The sequence below is a fragment of the Cebus imitator genome, unplaced genomic scaffold, assembly GCF_001604975.1.
Source record: "Cebus imitator isolate Cc_AM_T3 unplaced genomic scaffold, Cebus_imitator-1.0 Scaffold425, whole genome shotgun sequence".
Classification (NCBI taxonomy): Eukaryota; Metazoa; Chordata; class Mammalia; order Primates; family Cebidae; genus Cebus; species Cebus imitator.
This window is the reverse complement of record NW_016107740.1, coordinates 1631477-1650737: the sequence shown is the minus strand read 5'-3', so window position 1 is coordinate 1650737 and position 19261 is coordinate 1631477. Positions and strand designations below refer to the sequence as shown.

General features: G+C 42.8%; 1 protein-coding gene across 3 annotated transcripts in view; it reads left to right on the top strand.

Moving 5' to 3' along the window:
• The first annotated feature begins 495 nt into the window (after positions 1-495).
• The window catches only part of RHOH (ras homolog family member H), a 47413-nt gene continuing 28647 nt past the window's right edge, over positions 496-19261 (top strand). The window contains exons 1-2 of one of the 3 annotated variants that reach the window (XM_017509882.2): positions 595-890; positions 2204-2247. The gene's annotated coding sequence lies outside the window, so the exon portion shown is untranslated. Of the gene's footprint in view, positions 891-2203; positions 2248-19261 lie in introns of all 3 variants that reach the window. The other 2 variants (XM_017509881.2, XM_017509884.2) reach the window with 2 other exon arrangements.

The following is a 19261-nucleotide window of genomic DNA, read 5'->3' as shown; positions in this document are numbered from 1 at the left end:
CTGAAAAAACAACTCATCAGGTACCTTCCAAGCCCAGGTGCCAGTCCATACAGGGGCGAACACATGGCGGGGGCTGCTTGAACTCTCACTAAGGCTGCATCTGTTCTTTGCAAGTTATTATTTGATAGTCTTTAATGAAGCAAAGGAAAGCAGACAACCCACCTGTTTTCCCCAAGCTGATGTGGGGAAAGGTCTAAGGTGCTGTTTCCTAAGCTCAAATGAACCAAGACTGGTCAGTGGCATGGCCTTTTTTTTTTTTTTTTTTTTTTTTTTTTTTTTTTTTTTTTTTTTTTTTTTTTTTTTTTTTTTTTTGTAATTTTACTTCCATGAGGAATCATCTGGACTTTTCAGTCTTCTTTACTTCAGTTTTATGTAGGGATTTGCTGGAGGAAAATGGGGCTAAGGGGGAGAGAAATATGGTCTCGGGGTGGGGTGGGGGATAAATTAAACTCGCAGCAAAGGCCTTATTCTGCCTCTGATCTGGGGAAGTTTCACATTCTCATGGAGAGAAATGCACGTGCACACACACCCCCCTAAACCCACACAAATGAAACCCCCTCTGCGGAAAAGCCGGCTACAGGAAATTGACTTATGCACAGGAACTTGCTAATCTCTTTTGTCACATTCAGGTTGCTCCTGCTGCCTCATGCACATTAAACCCAACCATCTTGGGATGGACTCCCTGCCAGCCCAGTTCTTACATTTTCGGTTCTTCTAGTGTGAATCAGTTAACATTCTTGGGGACGAGGGAAAGGTTGATCCTGGGAGGAAATCAGCCACAGTGAAAAGGCTTGCTCTTGCTTTTGTTTTCACCTCCTTTTGCTGAACAAATTTGATTTCCGGAGTCAGTCATTTTACTGTCAAGAAATTTCTTCGGCATTCTGCAACAGGTAAGGGTTTTGCTTCTTTAAAAGTATTTCTTTGGTGTCAAAAGGAATTCTTGTAAGTTTATTTAGCTTTTACTCTAGGTTAAACATTGTAATGACTGTTCCACCTGGTGCAAGGTGTAGAACCAATTTATAGGGGGTTGGGGGGGTTGCTTTGATATTCACCACCCCTCACCAGCGTCCTAACAAGATGCGTACAGTTTTTGAAACATTAAAAGTTGCAATAGTTGGCTTTTTGATTTTCCAGATATTCTCCTAGAGCATAAATATGACTGTGGCTGTGACTGAGCTCACCTCTATGAGTAGTTTAAATATTACCCAAGGTTTGATGAAGAAAATCTAGAGTCTCTAAGTAGGGCAAATATGAATTTTAAAGTTATCTAGTTCAGAAAAGAAACAGAACCTAAGTCTAAATGATGTAGATTTCAATCTGGAATTCGTAGCCTGTGTTTTTCACCTATTGCCAATGCTCATGTCCATTTCCCGAAAGTACTATACGATGTATAACATGTATTTTTAAATTGCATTAATTTTTTTTCCAAGGTGGTTTGATTTGGAGGTGTGCTATGAGATACCAGTCATTAGCCTCAATTGTAGCTAAACAAAGATTGGGAAATCACCGGTTTTAGGGGCTTTACTAAAGGAAAATTGCTGCCAACGTATTCAAGCAGGCAACAAGTAGTTGGTGATCCCTTATTGGTTCTTAGCTGGTGCTGTGGAGGATATAAGAGAACTATCTTAAAAATCTCTACTTCGAAGGACATTGTAAGCTAGTAGTCGGGCTAAGAAGTAAAATATAGGAAGCAAGGCAACACGAGAATTCAGTGATGAGCGGGGCGGCACAGGCTTAAAGAGCTATATGAACTTCAGGGATGGGGTCTGGGGGCAAACTGGAGTTGTGGGGAAGATCTGGGCATTGGAAGGACGCGAAGTGTTGGTAGACGGAGAAGGGGAAGGTGATTTCAGACTGGGAGGACTTTGGGGGTGAAGACACAAAGGTGACACTGATGTGGAGATGACTAGGCCAGTTGAAGAGACGCTGGAGAGGAGAAGACAGTTTGTTTTACACATTGCAGGAAATCAGATTAGACAGTTAGGGTGTGGACACAAAAGGGAGGACCTTGCAGGCACTGGGGAAAAGTGACCCCGTTCATTAGTCACTGGTCTCTTTCTGCCTTTTGGCTGCGTCTCTTCGGCTCACCGCACTAGCAGAATTCCACGTGAGAGGGAGCTTGGCCTCTTCCCACTTGGGGCTGCTTTCTGCATCCATACGCCTGTCTGTGGGCCTCCACTCACCCGCTACTGTCTTCCCTTAGGACATCGTTTATGCAGAGAAAGGTTCGTGCGGCTCCGCGTACTGGTAAGACCTCCACCTCTGCTTTCTACATTTTAAGGAGGCCCTTTGATCATCTGGGAATTAAAGTAGCCTTCCTCTTGGGAGGATGAGTTGGTTGACGAATGATAAACGCGTCTCTATTCCTCAAAAGCCAGTCCCCAAATTCCATGAAATATGTGGTACTTTCTTTGCATTTCTAAATGCAATGGCGCGGGTATGCTTCTGTTCTTTTTCTGGATGTCTCTTTAGAGAGTCAGTAGATCATAATGATTCAGACACCTTTTTTTTCTGGACCATAAAATATCTGAACTCATAGAATAACAAACATACAGTATGGTGGGTGAATGAGAACCCAACTTTGGAGCCAGATCGTTTTGCGTTGAATCCCCATTCTATCATTTTATCGTTCCTGGGCTGTGGGAACCTCAGACAAGTTACTTCTTCAGTGTTCAGATGTTTTTTAAAAAATTCACAAAATAGCTCTAATAACAGTAATGCTAACTGAAAATACCTACCTCGGAGGATTGTTGTAGAGATCAAATGAGATAAAAATATATAAAGGATGTAGCCTAGTGCCTGATTAAAAAAAAAATCCCTCAATAGATGCAACTGTTATGATTCTTATTAAGGACTTGGCTATTAACACAAATGAAGGTGTTATGATCCCTGGCTTGGGAGCAAGAAAGCTGCAAGCTGACGGTCCTAATCCCAACATTCCTTTCCAGGAAAAGTAGGGGTGACAGGTAGAGGCTGGGAATTCACGTTTTTTGAGCACCAAATATGGACAAGACACAGGAGTTGGGTGTTTTTCTAGTGATAATTCATATGAAAAAGGAAAACAAGCTTGGAAACTGCTATTTCAAGCCTTTCTGTAACAGTTTCTCTAGCTTTTAAGAGAGTTCCTCTGAGTATCTACCGTATTACTTGTGGGCCTCTTTGGCTGATGCTGCTCTCTGAAAGCTTGGGGTGGAATTCTAGAGGTGCTTTTCATTAGAGGCAGAGAGCATGACCTTTCTTCCTTGCCAAGTTTAAATTAATTTTACTTACAATGTGTTAATTTTAGTGCTAGCAAAGCACAGCTAAAAATCCATTTCTGCTTAGGAGTGGGGATCATTGTGGCAATGAGTGCTTACTTGGGTTCGGGATGCTTGGATCTGGGTGAAAACCAAGATTAAAAAGCATCCTGCTTCCCCATTCCACTCTCTAGGTTAGAAATATTTTTTGGATTAAAAGCCTCCTTTAAAAAAATGCAAATCCACCTGGTGTGTTAATTGTGCAAGGCATTCTCAATTATGTGTGCAGATGACTTGAGTCAGATGGTGAGAGTTTTCCTCTAGAGTCTCACTAGTGTCCTAAGGGAGGAGACCCTGGAGCTTCGTGTATGTAAGGGGTGGGCACAAGTCAGGGTTGGGTGTGCAGGTGGAGGCTGGGAGGCAGCAGGACAGTGTGCGGGGCTGGTGTGGGCAGTGAGAGCAAGGAGGGTGTGAGAGATGGAGAGGATGACCCAGGGGGCTTGAAGGGCACCAGAAACCTACAGCTCCTCTGTGGCTCTTTAGCCATTTGACTCTAGCAACTGCTTGAAGGCCCTGAACAACCTTTTGACGACTTGCACAAGAAGTTGTCATACTGTTCCCCGGATGTGGACAATTGTTCAGAGACAGCGGTCACGTGTCTGGTGTTTTAGTGTGGAATAGTGTTTCCTAAAGCTGGCTGGACATCAACACCACTTGGGGAGCTTTTAAGAAATTGAAATTCCATGTCTCGTACCCCAGCCCTGGCATGAGGTCTGGGAATCTGTGCGATTAAAAAATACAAGCCCTAAGACAACTTGGAAAGTGGTCGTTTTATAGGTGGAGATTTAGGAACCAAGAATCCAGAGCTCTCTTACCAGGGCCCCTAAAACCATAAGTTGAATAAGTGCTGAAATGAGGCAAGTTGATCTACTCTCTGTTGTGATTAACGTCTTCACACAGAAAGTGTTTTCTTTTGTTTTGAATGTATTCCTTGGGATGAGTTCTTGGGAGTGGGGTGACTGGGTCAAGGGTGTGAGGCTGTTTAGCTCAGTCATGCCTACATTTTAACATGCAAACATAGGGTGCCACTAATTTAAAAACTAAAGTGTTGGCCGGGCGCGGTGGCTCAGGCCTGTAATCCCAGCACTTTGGGAGGCCGAGGTGGACAGATTACAAGGTCAGGAGTTCAAGACCAGCCTGGCCAACATGGTGAAACCCCATCTCTACTAAAACTACAAAAATTAGCTGGATGTGGTGGCACATGCCTGTAATGCCAGCTACTCAGGAGACTGAGGCAGGAGAATTGCTTGAACCCTGGAGGCGGAGGTTGCAGTGAGCCAAGATCGTGACACTGTACTCCAAGCTGGGCAACAAGAGAGAAACTCCATCTCAAAAAAAAAAAAAACTAAAACTAAAACAAAAACTAAAGTGTTGTATACTCCGGGGGAGCCCAAGGAAGGGAAATTCCTTTCAAGGGAGAAAGGGCCACATCACATACTTTCCTGGCAAAACAGAATACTAATGAATTGCTTTTGGAAGAAATTTCCAGAGCATTACGGAATGTTCAAGTGCTTCTTAGAGCCTAAGTTGAACCTTTCTTATCTCTGCACTCAGTTTCTGGTAAAACTGAAGTCAGCAGTGACCTCTTCCCCATTTCGTAGAAAAGAAAACCAAGGAAGAGAGTGGTTAAGAAATAGAGGATACGGTTCTCATCACATTTGCCGTGACAACTACACACAGTCATCCATTCAGTGCCTTGTTAGAGTAAATAATGATGGAATAGTCTGTATACATGATCTCATGGGAAAAAGCACTGTAAAATGAATGCTTGAGGGTGGTAGACGGAATTATTCGACGCAGGCAGGAGTTAGATGTCCTACTCTGTCCCTTTTTTTTTTTTTTCATTAGGTTTTATTCGTTACATGCATCATCTGCTAACCTAAAAGCATGCTCATTGTCACACAGATGGGCACAGGGTGAATTTTCAGTGATTCCAATGAAAAAAATAAGATATACTCTTTGGAAAATACCAAAGGAGATATTAACAGTGGTGTTCTAGAACAGGCTTGATGGCACGTGCTGATTGTAATATTTTCGGAAATTTTCCAAGCCAGTAAAGCTATTGACCTCTCTTTATCTGTATGATGGAAATGCTATATAAAAGTGTGCTATTTGAACATCTCTTTTCAATTTTGCATTCAGCAATGCCATGTTGGTGGCTTGAAATTGGCTATGGTAGAAGTATTTACACTGTGAAAATTAGCGAACACAATCAATCAGGCTCCCCGCCTTTTTTTGGGGGGGTGGGCAAGCCTGTTGTTAAACATTTACTAGCATGCTACTAAAGAACTGTGTAAAATACAAATACGGCAATTTGACAATAGGTACCAAGAGCCATTAAAGTGTTCATACACTTCGATCCATTCATTCCACCCCCGGAAATTTATTCTGAATAAATAATTCAAAGAAGAAAGAAATAACATGCATAAACATATTCACCGTATTATAATTTATAGCAGCAAAATCTGAAAATAACCTAAACGCTAAGCAATATGGGTTCTGGCAACATTAACTCCGTAAGATTTTTTTTTTTTTTAAGTCAGGGTCTTGTTTGTCACCGAGGCTAAAGTGTAGTGGTGCCCTCACAGCTCACTGCAGCTCTGACTTTCTGCGCTCATTTGAGCCTGCTGCCTTAGCCTCCCAAGTAGCTGGGACCACAGGCGTATGCCATCACACTTGGCTAACTTTTTAAATTTTTTGTAGAGAGGGGGGTCTCACTTTGTTGTCTGGCTTGTCTCCATCTCCTGCGCTCAAGTGATCCTCCTGCCTTGGCCTCCCAAAGTGCTAGGATTAGAGGCATGTCACTGTGTGCAGCCCATAGGATGTTTTAAAGTCATTAAAAATCATAGTTACGATGGTTATGAAAATATATTTGATATGATATTAGCTTAAAAAAGCAGGATTAAAAAATGTAATTACATTCTGACTTTGTTATGAATAAGAATTAAATGTAAGCCATAAAAAAATGACAGCACTTGTATGTTCGAATGGTGAAATAATAGAATTTGTTTTTATGTCATTTATTGTACTAGTGGTGTATGTGCATTTAAGAAATTCAGAGAACACCTGTTAGTAAGTGATCTTGAGCAGTTTTAATATGTAAGAGGGAGGCTATGAGTTTTGTGAACGACATGGGGCTTACCTTTAACCTATAGATATTACTGTGAATCCCTGGGCAGGGTTTTATAAAGGGAGCTTGGAGCTAGGCAGTGTGGGCTGTGGGTGTTAAGGGGGTTTCTTTAGAGCAGCTTAAGGAGGAGGAAGAAGTAAGTAGCCGTGTCTGAGGACTTGCTAAAGTAGACTGCAAGGACTGAGAAATAGTCCAGAGAAAAGCTGCCATCAAAGGCCAGAAAGGGGGGAGAGAAGACTTCTTAGGAAAAGACAAGGAGACGCTGATGTCAGAGATGAACAAGATGGATAAGAACATTGCTCCATTTTGAGCTGAAAAAAATAGGAGCTGAAACCAGAGAGGAAATGATGTTTCTAAAGCAACGATTCTCAAGTTTTAGTGTGTATAAGAATCACCTGGATGAGTGGGGGATGAGTTCACCAATTTAGCATCCGTGATCCGTCTCCATGCATTTGGATGCGGTTGGTCCTGGAGGTTGGCAGGAATATACACCTTTAACAAATCCTCCCACCCTAGGAAGACTCCGGTGTGAATGGTCTGCAGATTACACTTTAAGAAACACTACTGGAATAAAGGCAACAGTTTGGTTTTGTCCAGGGAAGGTATATCTGTGAGTGTGTGTGTGAATGTGTTTGTATGTGTGTGTTGTGGGTGAAGCTGTTACCTGAAGGCTCAGAATTGGAGGACTTACAGTGTAAAAGGGGAGTGAAAACAAAGAAAGCCAAGAGGGACAAGTTATTTATTTGTTATAGAAACAAACAGGAAAAACCAGGAAGCTGTACTTGTGATATTCCTTAAAGGAATATAGTTTGTGGCACAAAATTCTCTTCCACAGTTAAACAGTTTTGTCCGGTATTTGAACCAACTGAAAGTAGCCGTGACTAGGGGAACTACGAGCACAGAGAAAAATGGTCATGGGGAGAGTCTGGGACCCATAAACATTTCATTTCAGACATTGGGAGGTGTTTATTAAACTCGTAGTAGACTATGGGAGTGCTATGTACAGAAAACACTCTGGACCTTACTGTATGATAACATTATGTTAAAGGAGAAAAGAAAGTATATTTTTTGGTGAAATGTATTTTACATTTAGAACTCAGCACTCAAAATAGTAATAACAATTAGACTTATGTCTTAACAACATTATATCACAAAATGAACACATTGAAAGTGAATGACATCGCAGTAGCAGAAGCCAAGTTTGAGATTATCGGCTTTGGAATTTTAGTGATTGTAATCGCTTTTTTTTTTTTTTTTTTTTGAGACGGAGTTTCGCTCTTGTTACCCAGGCTGGAGTGCAATGGCGCGATCTCGGCTCCCCGCAATCTCCGCCTCCTGGGGTCAGGCAATTCTCCTGCCTCAGCCTCCTGAGTAGCTGGGATTACAGGCACGCGCCACCATGCCCAGCTAATTTTTTGTAGTTTTAGTAGAGACGGGGTTTCACCGTGTTGACCAGGATGGTCTCGATCTGTTGACCTCGTGATCCACCCGCCTCGGCCTCCCAAAGTGCTGGGATTATAGGCGTGAGCCACCGCGCCCGGCCCTGTAATCGCTTTCAAATAGCCTTCAGTGTCTTGTGCTCATCTCACAGCGGGGAGGATTCTTTTACTTTAATCACATTCTCCATCATCAGGGCCTCTAATCTCGTGAGACACGACGTGGTAAATCAAGGATAAGTTAACAACCCATCCTAACATTGGAGGTGCAACTCACAGGGTCTGTTGGATGTGCAAGGGTCTAATGCCTGAAGTCAGACCTCCTTCTACAAGCGCTCGCTGACTGTTCTATTCCCCATGCAACAGGGTTTTTCATGGACTGATTGGCTTATGCTTTGGACCAATGTTTTCTCATCACTTTTTTTGGTACAGATTCGTTTGACAATCTAATGAGAGCCAAAGACTTTCTCATACAGGGACATGAACACTTGCTGCACAGTCTTAGGGGATATAAGGACTCTCTAAAACCCATTCATGGACTCTCAGGGATCCAGAGGCCTCATGTGAGGAGCTCCGGCCTTAGCTGAGGGAGCATTGCAGAGGAAGTTCTGGTTATTACTGACATCAGATTAAGCCCCTAAAGACAGAAATGCTGATTCTCTGGTTGATGGCTGAAATGAGGATAAGATGGCGGATACATGCGTAGCTTTACAGCATCAGATCCTTAAAATGAGCATGTGGGTCTAGAGATGGTTTCCTTCAGATAATATATGATTAATGCTCTAAATCCTTAGTTCTGAATTCTCACACCTGAAGCCAGGATCGGTTCCCATTTGGGAAAGCAGTCTCTCAAGATGCCACTTTAATGTCTTACTTATCAGCTTGTGATGCCTTGGGTGGCACAAGAAATGCAGGCAGGGCTGGGCATGGTGGCTCATGCCTGTAATACCAGCACTTTGGGAGGCTGAGGCGGGCAGATCACCTGAGTTCAAGATTAGCCTGGCCAACATGCCGAAACCCCGTCTCTACTAAAAATACAAAAATTAGCTGGGCATGGTGGCACATATGCCTGTAATCCCAGCTACTCCGGAGGCTGAGGCAGGAGAATCGCTTGAATCCAAGAGACGGAGGTTGCAGTGAGCCGAGATGGCATCACTGCACTCCAGTCTGGGCAACAGAGTGAGATTCAGTTTCGAAGAAAAAGAAAAAGAAATGCAAGCAGGTTATAAATCGTGATCTGGTCAACTCTAGAGCATAGTGAGTGGTGTGGGGTCAGCTGATGCCCCTAAACAAAATACTGGCTACCCAGCCTGGCTGCTTTTAGGGGCGAAAGGCATTAACATTAGCCGGTGGGTAACGTGCTCACTTCTGAGTGTAAGATGTAGCTTTCCTATCTGAAGCTGAACATCTGATTGGGCTTTGATGACTCTGAAGATAGTTCTTTTCCTGTGTAGCCTTTCGATCACTGAAGCCCAGTCGGTCATCTTCTATTAGTGGTAGCTGACCTGCAACTTGGGGACTGGGTGTTTTCAGCTGAAAGCTCATGTCTTTCTTAATTTCCTATCTTGCCAGACTGTGGTGTCAGGCAGGGTATGGAGACTTACCCCAAACCTATTTGTTTAAATTAGCTAACCCTGCAGGGAGTGGTAAGATGCGCTCACATTCTCATGTCATGGTCATACAGCGGATTGACGCAGGATGAGAAAGAGAAACGTACTCCACCTTCATCCCTCCAGATTAAAAGGATGTGAAATTGACTAAACACATTGTGAGTCAAGGTTCTCTTGGTACGGGATAGCATAAAATTGGAAATCTGTCTTTGAGGTAGAAAGGGAAAACCTATAACAAATACATTCCTGTAATCAGTGTGTCTTAACTTCTATAACCATTTTAATTATTGCACATTCATGACTAGGTTTCCTGCAAGTTTCAATATCTATTTTAAATGCATCATACGACCCCAGTCACAGCCCTCAAAACACAAATATTCCATGTACATCGAAGGCTGGTAGCAAAGTCCCTGCTTCTCTCACCTCCTGGAGATGTTTTTCACCTGCCAGGTCATTATGTCTAGCAGCCTAGTTGCCCATGCAGAGAACGGGCTGGTACATATCTCTTCCTCGACGCTTTTCCTCTCTTTCAGGCAGGACCACTACTTTTCATTTGTCTTCCCTCCAGGTCGCCTTCTTGAGAACCTCTAATATACAACCCTAACTACGAACCTTTTTCTCCCTTTCTTGCATTTTTTTTTTCTCAGTTGCCACAAGAAAAATTCTACCAGTCTTTGTTCAGTTGGGAGCTGAAAATGATCTCAACTGGGATTGAGAAGCATAAGAATGCCCGTGATGATTCCTTCTAACAAGGAAAAGGAAACCCAATATATGTAGAGTCAAATTTAAATGATGTAAGATCAACTACAAAAACCTTTACGGGGTCTAAAAGTCCCCTTTGGTATACTTTTTCTTAATAAAACGTGATTTTACTCAGGCTTCACTCTTTGGGCAGTAACTTGCTGAAATTTATATCAATAATAGTCTTTCTCTGCTTTCTTCTTCATGTGATAAGGAAGTAGGAGAGGGTTGGAGGCACATACAGGAAATAGGAGGGGAACAGCCAGAAAGCCCTTACATATTGACAATACCACAATTTCCTATATGTGCCAAAACAATATTGTCACTATATCCCTATACACAGAACATCTGGCAATATCAGAGAAATAGCTGTAATACTATTGAATTTAAAAATATAATAGTAATGGATATTGGTTGTAGTAAATATGGCATATGCCTTTTAAGGTAAATATACTTGTATAGATCTTATTTGTAAGTCTTTAAGTTTTTATGTATTAAAATTGCCATCATCCCAGTGTTTCCCCTCCAAGATGTGCAAAATCTATAGAAAGAAGCTTAAACATTGCTTTTTAATAGAATAGAAATACAGCTAATAACTTAAAGGGTCATTTGAATTAACGAAAGGCAACTATGGGTATTTTTTCTGAGTCCTATAGCTATCTTTTTTTTCATCCTCTACATTTCAGGAAAAGCAATTGAAATGTAGATTGTGGCAGTGTTTCTATTACATTCTAGAGCTATGAAAACACATGAATAGTTTTCAGGGTGCAGCAAGAGGGTTCTATGTATAAAACTTGAATCGAAAGTTCAAACCCCAAACTAATAGTTTCAGATTTCCCCAAGTGCTACCCACTTAATATTTCACCCAGTAAAGACCCATCGCACACATATATGGAAGAAAAAATTAAAGTTTCTCTTCCAGCACGGGCTAGGTGCTTGTGGTTTCTGTTTAAAAATTAGATGGTAGATGGGCATGGTGGCTCAAGCCTCTAATACCAGCAATTTGGGAGGCTGAAGCAGGTGGATCACCTGAGGTGAGGAGTTCGGGACCAGCCTGGCCAACATGGTGAAACCCAGTCTCTACTGAAAATACAAAAATTAGCCGGGTGTGGTTGCTCTTGCCTGTAATCCCAGCTACTCGGGAGGCTGAGGCAGGAGAATTGCCTGAACCCAGGAGGCGGAGGTTGCGGTGAGCCGAGATCGCGCCATTGCACTCCAGCCTGGGTAACATGAGTGAAACTCCGTCTCAAAAAAAAAAAAAAAGAAAGAAACCTAATGCTTTGAAAGCCCTAAGTCTATAATTAAATTCTATCTAATAAAATTTAGAGGCTCTTTAGATTTAGAGGGATTTTGAGTTTCTTGTTTCTTGAACGTTGATAAGCATAGAAAACCACTTTTAATGAGTGATGTTGGATTTATCAAATAAGGTTGTGAGTGGTTTCTATTTTTAAAATATGAAATAAATAGCATTAGCTAGTATCAGAATTTAAGAAAAATATAAAATATTCAAGTGATGAATACAGATGATTATTTCTACACTTTAACCTATAAAAAAGTTCCCAAAGGGATTCTTTTTTTCTTTTGTCTTTTAGTGAGACAGGATCTCACTCCGTTGCCCAGGCTTGAGAGCAAGTGGCATGATCATGGCTCACTGCAACCTCCGTCTCCTGGGCTCAGGTGATTCTCCCACCTCAGCCTCCTGAATAGCTGGGACTACAAACACACATCACCATGCCCAGATAAGACTTGTATTTTTTTGTAGAGACAGAGTTTCACCATGTTGCCTAGACTGGTCTTGAACTCCTCAAGCAAATTCACCCACCTCGGCCTCCCAAAGTGCTGGGATTATAGGCCTGAGCCATGGTGCTCAGTCAATAGGTCCTTAAGAAACACATTTTTCTTATGCATATTAAATGTTCAATTAGAAAAGAATTGACTTTCAAATATTTTGAAAAACATATCTCGTAGGTAGATCATAAATGTTAATTTTGTGTAAAGTAGGAAAATAAAGGAAAATTACCTTGTATCCTTTCATGGCCATTTTTCTACACAGTAATACCAAATAGCTAAAAGTTTGTTCATTCCAAATGCCAAATATTAGCTGGAATATCATACAACTCTTTGAAAAGTTGATTTGTTTAGTGAAAAATACTTTAACTCTTTTTTTTGTTAATAAATGAGGTAAGATAGAAAAAAGACTTTAACTCTTTTTTTTGAGACGGAGTTTCGCTCTTGTTACCCAGGCTGGAGTGCAATGGCGCGATCTCGGCTCACCGCAACCTCCGCCTCCTGGGTTCAGGCAATTCTCCTGCCTCAGCCTCCTGAGTAGCTGGGATTACAGGCACACACCACCATGCCCAGCTAATTTTTTGTATTTTTAGTAGAGACGGGGTTTCACCATGCTGACCAGGATGGTCTCGATCTCTTGACCTCGTGATCCACCCGCCTCGGCCTCCCAAAGTGCTGGGATTACAGGCTTGAGCCACCGCGCCCAGCCAAGACTTTAACTCTTAAACGTGAGTGAAATCTCGTGTCTGATTTATGTAATATTCCTGATTGCATCTGTTTTTTTGTGTGTACTTCTTTCTGGCTTGGTTTAACAGTAACTCATGATTGTAAGAGGACAGCTATTGCTTGTGAGGCACACGGCTGATCAATTAACAATGCTTCGTGTAATTGCTAGTTATACAATTCCTACCAACAGGGCTTAAAGTGACCAGGATTCATTTCTCCACATAACAGGAAGTTCAGAGGTCTGTGTTTCTGGCCCTTGGCCAGTGGCTCACTGAGACTGGCTGCGATTCTGTTGTCTTTTGTCATGGCTGCAAGATGACTGCTGCCACTTCTAGCCACGTACTCCATTCAAGACGCATGGGAAGTTTGGGATGGAAAGGAGGCTGAGTTGGCAGTGGCTGTCTCATTTTCCAGGAAAACAAGAATTTTCTCAGAGACCTCCCAAATGGATGTCAGCTTCCATGTCATTGGAAGAGCTGGGTTACATGGCCACCCCAGCTGCCATTACTGTGGGAAGCAGGAAATAGACTTGTTATTAACAACTCCCTTAGACCATGCATTCCTAACAGGCAGGGTGGGTGGGTGTGGGGAACATGATGGAGAATGGGTGAGGGTTAGGATGGCACGGGGATGGGGGGTGCCGTTGACATCATCCCTTAAAGGAAGGATATTGCTTTTGTGGGAGAGAAAAGGCAGAAAAAATATCTTATTCTTTATATGTATAAAGCACAGTTAAACATACAGCATATATGCAGACATAAAATTTATCTATGGTATTAAAATTTCATGAATGGGGCAATTAGGAAAAAAGTGTCTAAAAATGCTCTTGGGAGCGGGGCGCGGTGGCTCATGCCTGTAATCCTAGCACTTTGGGAGGCCGGGGCAGGTGGATCACCTGAGGTCAGGAGTTCAAGACCAGCCTGGCAATCACAGTGAAACCCCATCTTATTTAAAAAAAAAAAAAAATGCTCCTCGGGAGATGATGTTGGAAAAAGAAGTTGTGAAATACTGGGCAAGGGCAGACATGATCCTGTGTATGATCTATTACTGGTAACAAGGAGAGTCACAGGTGTGGAGTAAAAACCTAACAATGCCTGCTATGGAGAATGTCAGACATTAAATTAATGAACAGCTTACTTTATGTTGTAATTGTTGGTCATCTCTCATTGTACTGTAAACATCTTAAAAGTAGGAACTGTGTCTTATTTCGGATGTATATCTTTGTATATTAGCACACTAGTCCCTCAAGAGATATGTTTTCTAGGTTGAATGGAACAAACAACATTTTATTTAACATGCATTTTATTTCCATTTTTTAAAACTGTATTTATTTATTTATTTTTGAGATAGCCTCTCGCTTTGTCACCCAAACCAGAGTGCATTGGTGCAATCTCAGCTCACTGCAACCTCCACCTCCCAGGCTCAAGCCATTCTCCTGCTTCAGCCACACAAGCAGCTGGGATTACAGATGTGCACCACTACACCTGGCTAATTTTTAAAAATTTTAGCAGAGACAGACTTTCGCTATGTTGGCCGGGCTATTCTTGAACTCCTGGCCTAAAGTGATCTACCTGCCTTGGCCTCCCAAAGTGTAATGGTGATTATTTTTAATGACAAAAATCAAGTGATGCAGGAAGACATTTAAGGGTCATAGTTGATGTTTTGGGGGTAGTTTCATTGGGTGCATAGCTAGCTGTTCGATTCCTCTTATGTGGATGGTACAAAGACCAAAAGAGGTTTTGCAAACAGTGGAGTCATAAATGATTGCTCATGAGGTAATTTGTTCTGACAGTTCCATTAGTTTGTAAGAGACGAAAAGGAAATAAAATGGAAAAAGAGAGGAGATTTGTTTCATTTTGTTTTACTTTTTGACTGGATTTTTTTTTCTGTGCTTAAGCTGCTTCAGTTGTAAAATGGGAATTACAATGTAATAATCCTTCCTTCCTGAATTATGGTGGTCAAATGAAAAGCTCTCTGAGAAGGCTGCCCCGAGCTGTCTAGCAGTATTCCTCCAGTTGGACTGTGCTTCTGATTCATCCGATGCTTTAAAAATACAGTTTCCCAGGAAAACATTGTAAACAACTCCCAGTTTTATGGGCGTAATGATTTAGATGATTAAATCTGGAGACTGCCCTGACTTCACTACCCCGGGCCTCGACTGCTTTGTAAATTATGACTAGTGCTACTTCCCAGGACTGTAGGGTGGATAGCAAATGAAGCGAATTAACTGCCGAATGTTTCCCTAACATCTTCATTATGATCAATATTACAAGCCCAGGCAATCTTCATCCACACATTGGACACTTGACCTTGGGATGGATTAGAGTTTCTCAGTTTACTTCGTCCTCTATGCAAATCTAGAACATTCCTCAGCCTGTCATCAGAGTGCAACGCATATGTGAGGAATGATTACATGATTGATAGTGTTGAGAGCTCAGATTAATGTCACATCAGATAATCCACAGATGACATGGGAAAATGGTGGGCTACCAGTGCTATGTGAAGTCAATGCGGGCTTGCGCTTAGCTGGGAATGGGCCAGAGAATAGGATTAATGCCCAGTAAGACATATCTTCCTATCCTCACCTCTCTTTTGTATGTAGGTGATATTTATTTATTTATTTATTTAGAGATGGAGCCTCGTTCTGTTGCCCAGGCTGGAGTGCAGTGGCATGATCTTGGCTCACTGCAACCTCCACCACCCAGGTTCAAGCAATTCCCTGCCTCAGCCTCCCGAGTAGCTGAGATTACAGGTGCCTGCCACCATGCCTGGCTAATTATTGTATTTTTAGTAGAGATGGGGTTTCAGCATCTTGGCCAAGCTGGTCTTGCACTCCTGACCTTGTGATCCACCCACCTCGTCCTCCCAAAGTGCTGGGATTACAGGTGTGAGCCACCACGCCTGACCATGGTGATTTTTTTTAACCTTCCTTCTCTTCCAATCAAAACTGGCTTTGAGGAAAGAATGGGACTGGATGCACATTTGTGTAAATGTACTAATGGTTAAAGAAAAAAAAAAGGCTTTACCTTCCAAGAATATTTGCATTTCAACAAAGTAACAAACCTCAAGAGAAAGGGCTGCTCCAAGGGTAGAAGATACTTTTGGTAGGGAGAGGACTTTTTATCACCCTTCATTCACTCCGTGTAGGCAGGGACCTTCTGGTAAGATGCCCCTCACAGGGCTTGTTGGATGCTGGCCATACCACCTGGCTGAAACCCCGAGGGTCAGACTTCCTTGTTGGGGATCCTTATCAGTGGGAATGGCAGCCGCTGCTGATAGACTGGGGAGCTGCTTCCTTTGCTGTCTCCCTAAAGGGGGGGTTCCCCTAAACTGGGTCTCTAATAATCTCAGACCAAGATGTGTGCTGTGGGGATCTTACCATCTAATCAAACTTTTCTGAACTATAGTCCTTTTTAGAAGTGAGAGGCCCAGAACACCCTATTTTATGCAGAAATAGCAGTGATGACTCATGGTTGGGAAGACACTGGAGTTCAGCCGGGAGAATATCATTAAAGGAGGGAGAAGGGAAAACAGACTTCTTGTGTGATAGAGAAACAAACCCCTCTGTATCATTATGTGAACAACGGTGCAAAAAAGAGGGACATAGTTTACCCACAGGTAGCTAACTATGATAGTGAAAGTTGCCTTGAACCTTGTTTTAGAAAAGTGGCAGGTGTGGGTCTCACTCTTCTAGTTCCTGATTTCTCTCTCTCTCTCTCAAACACACACACACACACACACACACACACACACACACACACACACATGCCTTGGGCTAGGTTCGTAAAGCCTCATGGGAAATGGAACACAGAAGAGTTCACTGGGAGGGTTTCAAATTTAACTTTAGTTAAGATTTAGTGAGATTTCTTAATACAAAACAAAACAAAACAAAACAAAAATTCTCTAAGAAAATCCTTGTTAGGATCTGGTTAAGACAACTAACAACAGATATAGTTACCTAGTTACCAAAGAGTTGCTCTGGTGAGAGAGGTGGCGGGGCAAACAACTCCAGAAGGTACCCGGGATAGTGATTGCACTCAGCTCTGTCATCCAAGGGCAGCTGCCCTAGACTGCTGCTCCTGAGCCTCTCCAAGGTAATGTTCCTTCTTCTAGTTCCTTTTTTTAATTTTTTTTGTTGAGATGGAGTCTTGCTCTGTGGCCCAGGCTGGAGTGCAACGGCGTGATCCCCACTTATTGCAACCTCCGCCTCCTGGGTTCAAGCGATTCTCCCGCCCCAGCCTCCCGAGTAGCTGGGACTACAGGTGCGTACCGCCATACCCGGCTAATTTTTGTATATTTAGTGGAGATGGGGGTTTCACCTGTTGGCCAGGCTGCTCTCAAACTCCTGGGCTCAAGTGATCTGCCCGCCTCAGCCGCCCAAAGTGCTGGAATTACAGGCGTGAGCCACTGCGCCTGGCCTGGTTCCTTTGTTTTAAAAGCTTAAATGCACAAAGCATACATACTGTGAAGACTAGCTTGATGTAATGCAGGTTTCTTAATCTCTTCCTTGGCTATTTGGTCGGTGGGTGGTGGTATGGGTGGCGCTTTGGGGATGGCAGGGCAGAAGGAAGCTTTCTGATGAATGCACAGTACGCGACACTGTTACAAGAAATGGGCGTTATGCACAGGTGGCAAGGAGGTTAGAGAAGGTGGATGGTGTTTGGGGATTAACCTCTGGTACATTTCAATTCACTTTGAGATTTCAGAAGGTTAGCTAATGCCGTGTCCTGGAGTGGGTTTTTTTGTATTTCTATGTTGTTTCTTTTTCTTTTTCTTTTTTAGAGACAGAGTTTCACTATATTGCCCAGGCTGGTCTTGAACTCCTGGCCTCAAGCGATCCTCCCATCTCAGCCTCTGTTGCAATTGTCTCTTGAAAGTAATTTCCGATAGGCTTGGTGCTACCAAGGCAAGCCTAGGGAAGCCTAGCACATGAAGAGGACTAGAGCCCTCCGGAGAAGCTGGATTTTATGAAGAAGTACTAATCAGAAAGTTGGGAGTTAGTCATCCATGGAAAACAGGCATGTTTGAGAATCATATTCTGGCAGTGCCGACCCATGCATTGTCAGTGGAGAGAGAATCTTGGCTAATGGACTTCCCCAGTTCTGATCCCATGATAAGACCATGGGGGAGAAGGTGAGGCTTCGGCTAAAGCCTGTTCTTGGATCATTCAGCCACCTCCTTTCACTCTGAGTCCCTGTTGATCAGGGAATGCCTTGGTATTATCTTGGTATCATAGTTTGTTTTTCCAATAGCTCTCCCCATGGGGAAAGAGTACACAGACCGTGTTGATGGTATTCTAGTCCTCATGAGAGCAGCATTTCTCATGGTCAGCAAATGAATTGGCATCCTGGTAGATAAGCAAATCTTATGATCTTGGTTAAAGTGAGTTTCACTCTGGAACATCAGATACTTTCTTGTTAGTCGAGGGAATCATATTTCTGAGGGTGTGAGGTGAGGCCAAGAACCATGGCAAATTCATTATCTTGGTAAAAACTACCTGGTAAGGCTGCCCATTTTCTTTCAAACTGCAACACTGTGTGTCCGGTGAGTTTCCTCTGATGAGACATCAGGAGTGTCAGGAGTGGGTGCCTCGCAGAAGTCCTGAGAATGAGGGAAATAGGAGACCATGAATTTTGAACACTGCAGCAATTTCTCTTCTCCTTTTGTCCGTCTTGCTTTAGGTAGTAATGCACACCTTCAGATAACAAAAGGACTGTCTTTGCAGGCTCTTCACAGCCCTAGAAAAGTGATTGGTATGAGTTTCCCAAGGCCTAAGATAAAAATGTTCTTCAGAGAGGATTTTGAAAACTTATGCCAGTTACCTGGGTGGACTCCAATCTTTCAAGTACTGTATGTCTATTCCTGCCCCTCTCTCCCTCCCTCCTTTCCTTCCTTCTCTAAACAGAGCCTAAGGTAATGCCCCTTCCAGTTTCTTGGGATAGGGAAGGGGGTGGAATTACTTCTGACTCACTCTTACCCTGACGGTGTACCTTTGGGGTTCTGGCTAAAATGTATGTATTGGGAGGCTGGACGTGGTGGCTCATACCTGTAATCCTAGCACTTTGGGAGGCCAGGCGGGCAGATCACTCGATGTCAAGAGTTCAAGACCAGCCTGGCCAGCATGGCAAAACCCTATGTCTACTAAAAATACAAAAATTAGCCCGGTGTGGTGATGCATGCCTGTAATTCCAGCTACTTGGGAGGTTGAGGTACCAGAATCGTTTGCACCTGGGAGGCAGAGGTTGCAGTGAGCCAAAAGCATGCCACCACACTCCAGCCTGGGTGACAGAGCAAGACTCTGTATCAAAAAACAAACAATAAAATATATGTTGGGGTCCATTATTTTTCCACCCTGGGTGGACTCTGACCTTTGACTTCTGTCATCCTTGCCCCATGAGGCCATCAGAACGGCAGCTCGTTTTCCACTTGTTCATCTCCATTTCTTTCAGCTGACAAATGCTGTTTACCTCACTGGCTTCTCTTTCATTCTTAGGTTTTGGCCTGACAGTTCCTGTTTTTTTTTTTTTTTTTTTT